This window comes from Tarenaya hassleriana, unplaced genomic scaffold (genome assembly GCF_000463585.1).
Source record: "Tarenaya hassleriana unplaced genomic scaffold, ASM46358v1 Cleome14, whole genome shotgun sequence".
Lineage (NCBI taxonomy): Eukaryota > Viridiplantae > Streptophyta > Magnoliopsida > Brassicales > Cleomaceae > Tarenaya > Tarenaya hassleriana.
In genome coordinates, this window is record NW_010964598.1 from 270474 (window position 1) to 279584 (window position 9111).

At 45.9% G+C, this 9111-nt stretch overlaps 1 protein-coding gene across 2 annotated transcripts in view; it reads left to right on the plus strand.

Annotated features, from left to right (window-relative positions):
* LOC104808024 (uncharacterized protein At3g28850-like) overlaps positions 1-238 on the plus strand; it is a 1951-nt gene extending 1713 nt beyond the window's left edge. The window contains exon 3 of one of the 2 annotated variants that reach the window (XM_019201953.1): positions 8-238. The gene's annotated coding sequence lies outside the window, so the exon portion shown is untranslated. The other variant, XM_010533505.2, reaches the window with a different exon arrangement.
* Positions 239-9111: the final 8873 nt, after the last annotated feature.

Below are 9111 nucleotides of genomic sequence, written 5' to 3' on the forward strand. Positions count from 1 at the left end.
CTTCCGATCGACGTTACAGAAATCATGGAGAACCACCATGCATGCATCATCCAAGGGATCTACTACATCACGGGCCTTCCTTTTTCATCCATTGTAAATAAGTGCTCTTTACTATTTTCCTCATCAGATGTCCTGTCTGTTAGCGTTATGTGGTTTATACGTGAAAGGATACGATGTAAGTAATAATAAGTAGAAAATACAAGTGAGAAGAGTACGGAAACCCTTCCATATCTCTTGTCTTCTTCTTCGTTTCTATACCTAAAGTCTCAAATATCTCTATTTTTAATGCAAAAAAAGTAAGAAAAGAAGGGAAAAAAACACACTTTGGCGGCTCCATTTTTTTTTTTATAATCCGAAAATTTAATCGATCTTTCGACCCAAGTATATCTATCAAAAGATGGAAAAAATTCACCTATATGTGAGGAAAAATGGATAATTTTTCACTTTTCCTTGTGTATTTTCCTTTTTTGGGTTATATGTTCGTGCAAGAACCTTCATGGACGAACATGGCCGAGGAAATGCGCACCTGTCCCAGATTTCCGCGTCCCTGTCCGAGGATTTGCGCACGTGTCCGAGAAAACCGCGTCCTGTCCGAAGATTTCCACTCCTGTCCGAGACACGTGCTCGCACACCTGTCCGAGACACGTGCTCGCACACGTCCGAGGAATTGCGCACGCGTCCGAGGAATTGCGCATGTGCTCGAGGATCTTCGGACAGCCCTCCGAGAAACACGAACCAGCGAGGTTCTCGGGCCAGACCGAGGGACATGGACTGCGGGACGGACCAGACGACCGGCAAACACGGACATCCGTGTTTCACGGATGTCCAAAAATGTCGGACGTCCGAGAAACCCGCTACTGTCCGAGAAACCTCGGTCCTGTCCGAGAAACCCTTGCGGGCGTGTCCGAGAAACTTCAGCACGGGACAACTCAGGCCACGAACCTTGGACCAAGCTCAGACCACCTCGGCCATCTCCCAGCACACCTCCAGCTCGGCCCCAAGCCACGGACAAGCCCAAGCCACGTCAGATTCAGCCCATGACCAAGAATGGCCGAAATCCATGGTCTTGGTCCATGACAAGTTCATGGACGAGTCTAATGGTTTTCTCATGGCCATCTCTTGGCCCAAGGGTCCACTCTCTTCCTTAGTTGACTAGGTCTAGGTTAGTTTGAATTTGAATTTGAATTTGAATTTGAATGAGGATCTTGATGAGGGAATCATGGGAACCATTGTTGATCTCCTAAGAGGGTTTCGGCCTTAATAAAATGAGCTCGCCGGCCCCTTAGAGAGATCAGATCGGAAACCCCCACATTCTCATCTTCTCGCGTCCTCCTTCTCTTTTCTTTGTCGTCGGCTCGCTTTGTGGATGATCTTCGGTGGCTTACAAACCGCCGTCGTCTCTCCTCCTTTGTTCCGAGCCGCCGTCGTTCTCTTGTACCTCCTTTCGATTATTAATAAACCAAGTCGTACCGTGGCCTTCTCCTCTTTGGTTCTCTCGGATCTCTCCTCCTCTTTCCCCTTTTCTCTTCGGTTATATACCACTTGTTAGGCTTAGTCGACCCTTGTTGGGTTCTCTCACGTCCCACTTGGTCGATTGCCGCACGGATTGAGTATTCTCACACAAGCCCGTGACATTTAGTATCAGAGCCTAGTTCGCTCTCAAACGGACCAGCTCTTGATCGCTTCCGCTACGTCATCACTCACCGAGAATCCGAGAAACCTAGGAGAACACCGAGACATGTCGGGTTCAGGAGAGAACATTCCTCACGCACAGGAGCACGCCTCCGAGGCTGAGAGTGGACGTGATCGTGGAGCCACCCGCGACCCCATCATCACGAGATCTCGATCTCACTCAACCGAGACCAATCCGCCAACCGTGGAGATCCGTCTACGCACGTTGGAGGATTCGGAGGTTGAGCAAGACACACGTATGGACAAACTTGAGCAGGAGATCTCCGTTTTAGGGGAATCCACCAAGCACGTCCTTGATAACCTTGATCGGAAAATCCAAGCCGATCGAGACATCAACGAGGAACAATTCCGGCTCATACGCGAAACGTATGACCGCGAGGTAACTAGCTTACGTGTTTTGGTTAACGAGCTTACTCATGAGTGTAGATCACTTCGGGAGATGGTGCAACGAGCACCAAATGGAGACCTCGACCGCACACCAAGGGAGCAAGTTGTCCGAGCACCCGAGCCTACCCCTTACAATGGGGCTCGGAGCTCCGCTGCTTGGAGTCCTTTCTCTTCGGCATGGAGCAGTATTTCGACAATGGAGGGATCTCGGGGGAACAAATCAAGATCAAAGGCGCATCCATCTATCTCCGAGACCTCGCCCAATTGTGGTGGAGACGAACCTTGTTGGACCAAGAGCGACCAATCGTGACTTGGGACCAATTCAAGGTTGCTCTCTACAACCAATTCGTGCCCACGAATGCACGAGATGAGATCCGAACTAGGTTTTGGCGTCTTCGTCAAACAGGGAGTATCGCCGACTACATACATGTTTTTCCGCTTTACTCTTAGAGCTAGGTGATGTTTCTGACCAAGATGCCTTGTTCCATTTCAAAGATGGTCTTAAGGATTTTGCTAGGTTGGAGGTTAATCTTCGGGAAGCTAAAACACTCAACGTTGCCATAGCAATTGTGGAGAGCCTCACGGATTACTCCGCAAACCGACCAAACCAACACTCACGGCCGAAGGATGGGAACAAGTCACGTTGACACCAATCCAACCAAGGACAACCTCGGACCGACAAACCCAACTCCGGAAACAGTGGCGGACAACCGAAGAAGAGACTTCCTCCTAGTCCGTGCTACTTGTGCCAAGGACCTCATTGGGTCCGAGATTGTCCCAAACAAAAGAAGATGAACGATGTGGCCAAGCAAACCGAGAAGGACAAGGGCAAAGGCGTGGAGTGAAGAACTCAGACTGCTTCCTTGCAACAGTCCGCGAGCTCAACAACTCGGACGAGACGGATACTCCGGATCAACCCGCGATCCCGAGAGAGGTACGTAATGTCCTTAATGAGTTTGTTGATGTGATGCCAGAGGAGCTACCCAAGAAGCTACCTCCGAGACGTGGAATTGACCACGCCATTGAGCTTGCTCCCGGAGCAAAGCAACCGGCGATGGCCCCTTACCGAATGGCGCCACCCGAGTTGGCCGAACTCAAGAGACAACTCGAGGACCTCCTAGACGCTGGGTACATTCAGCCCTCCAAGGCGCCCTATGGAGCTCCCGTTCTTTTCCAAAAGAAGAAGGACGGATCCTTGCAAATGTGCATAGACTACCGCGCACTCAACAAGGTAACCGTTAAGAACAAGTATCCTATTCCTTTGATTGCTGACTTCTTTGACCAGCTCAAGGATGCACAGATCTTTTCCAAGCTCGACTTGAGGTCGGGTTATTACCAAATGCGCATTGCTGAAGGAGACGAGCCAAAAACCGCTTGCATTACGAGGTATGGGTCGTTCGAATTCAAGGTAATGCCCTGCGGTCTTACCAATGCACCGACAACCTTTTGCACTATGATGAACCAGATTTTCCATGATTATCTTGACAAGTTCGTTGTAGTGTACTTGGACAACATTGTCGTGTATAGTTCTTGTTTGAATGAGCATGTAGGGCATCTTCGAACCGTATTGAAGATCCTCCGAGACAACGAGCTGTACATCAAACTCGAAAAGTGCTGTTTTGCACAACCCGAGGTCGAGTTCTTGGGTCACTACGTCAAAGACGGACAGTTGCTCATGGACCCGAAGAAGATCAAGGCAATTGCTGAGTGGACCGTACCTAGGACCTTGCCACAACTTCGGTCCTTCTTCGGTCTAGTCAACTACTATCGGAGATTCATTCTTGGATACTCCTCCATAGCCGCCCCACTCTCGGATATGCTCAAGAAGGACTGCAAGTGGAAGTGGTCTGACCAATGCCAAATGGCATTCGACAAGCTCCGGACCTTAGTGTCCGAGGAGCCCATCATGGCCTTACCCGACATAGGTAAGCCTTTTGAGGTACATTCCGATGCTTCCGATTTTTCGATTGATGGAGTTTTGATGCAGGAAGATCACCCCATAGCATAGAAAGCCGGAAACTCAATGATGCCGAGAAAAGGTACACGGTCCAAGAGAAGGAAATGACCGCCATTGTCCATTGCCTCCGGACATGGCGCCATTACCTCCTCAGATCAACATTCATCATCAAGACGGATAATGTGGCGACTAGCTATTTCAAAACATAGAAAAAGCTAAGTCCCAAGCAAGCTCGGTGGCAAGACTTCCTAGCCGAGTTCGATTACAAAATGGAGTATAAACCGGGTAAAGCAAACGTCGTGGCCGACGCCCTTTCTCGCAAACCCGAATTTGCTTCACTAACAGGAAGTGTGCCTAGGACCGACTTTACCGATCGGATCCGACAGGCCATGACCCAAGACCCCGCAGCCAAGCATCTCTTGGATCTTGTCTGAAACCACCAAACCCAAAAATTTTGGGAGAGGGATGGGGTTGTTTACTCTCGTGGATGTAGGTTGTACGTACGTACCTAAGGGTGAAGCCCTTCGACGAGCTATCCTAAAGGAGTCACACGACTCGAATTGGGCAGGCCATCCCGGGGAGAAACGCACGCTAGCTCTCTTGGCCGAGAACTATAATTGGCCCAAGATGAAGAATGATGTCGAGGCTTACGTCGAGACATGTCTTGTTTGCCAACAAGACAAGGTGGAACAAAGGCTGCCCGCGGGATTGCTCAAGCCCCTTCCCATAACCGACCACCCTTGGCAATCGGTATCAATGGACTTCATTGTTAAGTTACCTAAAGCTAACGGTTTTGGTTCGATATTTGTGATCGTGGACAGGTTTAGTAAGTATGCAACTTTCATTCCCGTCACCACGGAATGCCCTGCTCAGGAGGCTGCTCAAGCGTTCTTTAAGCACATTGTGAAGTATTGGGGGTACTTCGATCCATTATATCCGACCGAGACGGAAGATTCACAAGTAAATTTTGGCATGAGCTATTCAAGCTCATGGGGACCGAGTTGAGGTTCTCCACCGCCTTCCATTCCGAAACCACGGCCAAATCGAGAGGATCAATGCTCTCTTGGAACTCTATTTGAGACATTATGTGAGTGCCCAACAAAAAGATTGGGACAAATACCTCGACATGGCCCAATTCTCCCATAACCTTCAAAAGAGTGAATCCATCGGCAAATCACCCTTCGAAGTGGTCATGGGACGCCAACCCACTACTCCAAGTGGGCTCTCTATCTCATACGATGGACCAAGTCCCGCAGCACACACTTTTGCGCGGGAATGGCAAGAGGAAATCGATCAAGCGTGGCTTTGGTTGCACAAAACCGTCTTACGCATGAAGAAATGGGAGGACAAGAAACGTCGCCCAATGGAGTACAAAGTCGGAGATGAAGTCATGGTCAAGGTCCTTCCCCACAACTTTCGAGGGATGAAAATGCTTCATCGAGGACTCTCAAGACGATATGGCGGGCCATACCCTATCATAGCACGTGTCAGGAAGATGGCCTACAAGCTACAACTCCTGGACCGAATCAAGATCCATCCCGTATTCCATGTAAGTGTTCTCAAACCCTATAAAGCTGACCCTATTGATGATGCAAGGAATAGGTCAACAAGAGCCCCGGTTCCGGCCAACGTTCAATTCACCAAGGAGGCCAAAAATCTTGGACCGACATCCAATCGCAAGAATGGGACCAACACACCGAGAATACTACATCAAGTGGAAGGGATTACCGGACTCTCAAAACACATGGGAGGCCGAGATAGACTGTTGGCATTTCGCGGACAAGCTTCGCGAATTCGATGCACAACATCCTTAGGACATTTGGCTGGTTTGTACGTGACGAAGACGCCACGAGCTCAAGTGGGGGAGTGTGTGAGGAAAAATGGGTAATTTTTCACTTTTCCTTGTGTATTTTTCCTTTTTCGGGTTACATGTTCGTGCAGGAACCTTCATGGACGGACATGGCCGAGGAAATGCGCACCTGTCCGAGATTTCCGCGTCCTTGTCCGAGGATTTGCGCACGTGTCCGAGAAAACCGCGTCCTGTCCGAAGATTTTCGCTCCTGTCCGAGACATGTACTCGCACACGTCCGAGGAATTGCGCACGCGTCCGAGGAATTGCACACGTGCTCGAGGATCTTCGGATAGCCCTCCGAGAAACACAGACCAACGAGGTTCTCGGGCCAGACCGAGGGACATGAACTACGGGACGGACCAGACGACCGGCAAACACGGACGTCCGTGTTTCACGGTTGTCCGGAAATGTCGAACGTCCGAGAAACCCGCTACTGTCCGAGAAACCTCGGTCATGTCCGAGAAACCCTTGCGAGCGTGTCCGAGAAACTTCAGCACGGGACAACTCAGGCCACGAACCTTGGACCAAGCTCGGACCACCTCGCCCATCTCCCAACATACCTCCAGCTCGGCCCCAAGCCACGGACAAGCCCAAGCCACGTCAGATTCAGCCCATGACCAAGAATGGCCGAAATCCATGGTCTTGGTCCATGACAAGTTCATGGACGAGCCCAATGGATTTCTCATGGCCATCTCTTGGCCCAAGGGTCCACTCTCTTCCTTAGTTGACTAGGTCTAGGTTAGTTTGAATTTGAATTTGAATTTGAATTTGAATTTGAATTTGAATTTGAAGAGGGAATCATGGGAACCATTGTTGATCTCCTAAGAGGGTTTCAGCCTTAATAAAATGAGCTCGCCGGCCCCTTAGAGAGATCAGATCGGAAACCCCCACATTCTCATCTTCTCGCGTCCTCCTCCTCTTTTCTTTGTCGTCGGCTCGCTTTGTGGATGATCTTCGGTGGCTTACAAACCGCCGTCGTCTCTCCTCCTTTGTTCCGAGTCGCCGTCGTTCTCTTGTACCTCCTTTCGATTATTAATAAACCAAGTCGTACCGTCGGCCTTCTCCTCTTTGGTTCTCTCGGATCTCTCCTCCTCTTTCCCCTTTTCTCTTCGGTTCTATACCACTTGTTAGGTTTAGTCGATCGTTGTTGGGTTCTCTCACGTCCCACTTGGTCGATTGTCGCACGGATTGAGTATTCTCACATACAAGCCCGTGACATATATACCTTTTTTTGCTCCATCCTTATCAGATGAGCCACCCAAATTTAGATACTCGTTTCATTCCTAAATCAGAATTCAAACTCGTTCGTCATTTGATAATCACATAAAGTGGTAAAGGATTAACCTGATCAGTGATTGTTCCATTCTCGGATCAGGGTTCAAACCTTTGACCGGGATGCAAATGTTGAACCATTTATACTAACTCTCAAGAATTGATGGGGTTTTTTCTTTGTTATTTTTTCTTGCGGATTGAGATTCTGAATGAAGATTAAGTTTTTTAGTGTGTAAATTTGAAAATAAGATGTTTTCCACACCATTGCAAATCAGAATAAAGGAAGATTTAAAACCATTGTTTGAGTAAGAGCATTTATATCGGTTTTTTTTATTCTTGGGTTTAGTGGGCGATTCTTAAGATACCCAATTATCCACAAAAAAAAAAAGAATTTAAACCGTTGTAATGTGTTTTTAATTCTTATCATTGTCAGATAATTATATATATATATATATATATATATATTTGATTTATCGAATTGATATCGTAAATCTAGGTGTATAAGATTCAATTAAATAATAAAATTCTAGACTCAACATCCACAAGTGTACGAATCGTGTGTAGCAACTAGGGTCGAACACAAAGACAAGTAAACAACGGAATCAAATTACAATCCAAATCTAAATCTAGAGAAAATATGAGAATGATGAAAATGTATCAAAAGAAAATAATAAAACAAACGATAAACTATCAATGGCAAAACACTGCAGGTTTTGAGATCGCTTTACATGCAATAGTCTCTTCTAAAGATGCAAACTCAATGGTTTATAAATCCAGTTCAGAGAATTCAAACTCTAAAATAGAAATTCTCTCAAGTCTATTCTCATTATCCAAGCTTTATACTATTAATCTCTCGATTCAATAGTCTAAACCCTGGATGCATGAACGAACGCTATCATAATCCCTAGACAAATATTCATCTCTCGATGTGATACTTGTTCTATTTATTGAGTTATTTCTAGATTATAATCACATATGTCTATGCGAAGTAAAACCCTAAGTTCATTCAATCAAATGGCTAAAAAGTTCAAACGTATTAAGAACATCTCAATAAACCGAATGATATAAATAAATCCATAGAGTTTGGAATAAAAAATAAAAGATCCCTACATTGCAAATCTTTAACCTACAATAAAGAAACTACTCGCTAAACATCGAGACGTCGGGGTTCATATCAATAATACAAAACATCGTAAAATAGAAGAAAGAAAGAATGCTTAGTCGATTTTTCGACTTCGTAATCTCCGTCTTCTACTCAGATCTCTTGCCTCTTGATAATCGTCTTCTTTTTGTGTGCTCTAGGGTGTGTTCTCTGATAAAACTTCAATGATTGTTGCCCTAGAAGCTTTCCCCTCTTATCTCCCTTCGTTTTGGGTAAAATTGAAATTATTTCAAAATCTAGGGGTCAAACCAATCATTTTCGGCCAAACTAAACCGATCGTTTCCATTTTCTGAGCAATTTTCCAATTTTTCGGAGCCGAACCGAACGTTTTACCACCAAGTCCAAAACAATTGTTTCATGTCTCTAATCAATTTTGATGGATTTTACAAATTCGCTCATAACTATCTGTTCCGATATCGGATTTGGGTGATCTTGATGTCTATATGTAGATATTGAAAAGGTTTTCCAATGACATAGAGAATGTATGATTTGGACTTGTAAAGTGAAAGTTATTGGACATGCGAAATTTAACAATTTATGAGCTTCACTTTTTCACTTGAAACACTCCAAATGTTCCCGTTTCGTCCGTGGTGTTTCGTAATCCATATTTTCCACTCATTTTTACGCTTTTTATGTGTGAACACCTATTTAAACACCAAAGAAAACAAAATCCAATATCCAAACCAAATGTGTCATAAAATGTCTATAAATCGTAAAACCAGGCGAAATACATTAGATATCCTATATCAAAACATTTATCACAAATTTAGTTATTTAATAAGAAAATTT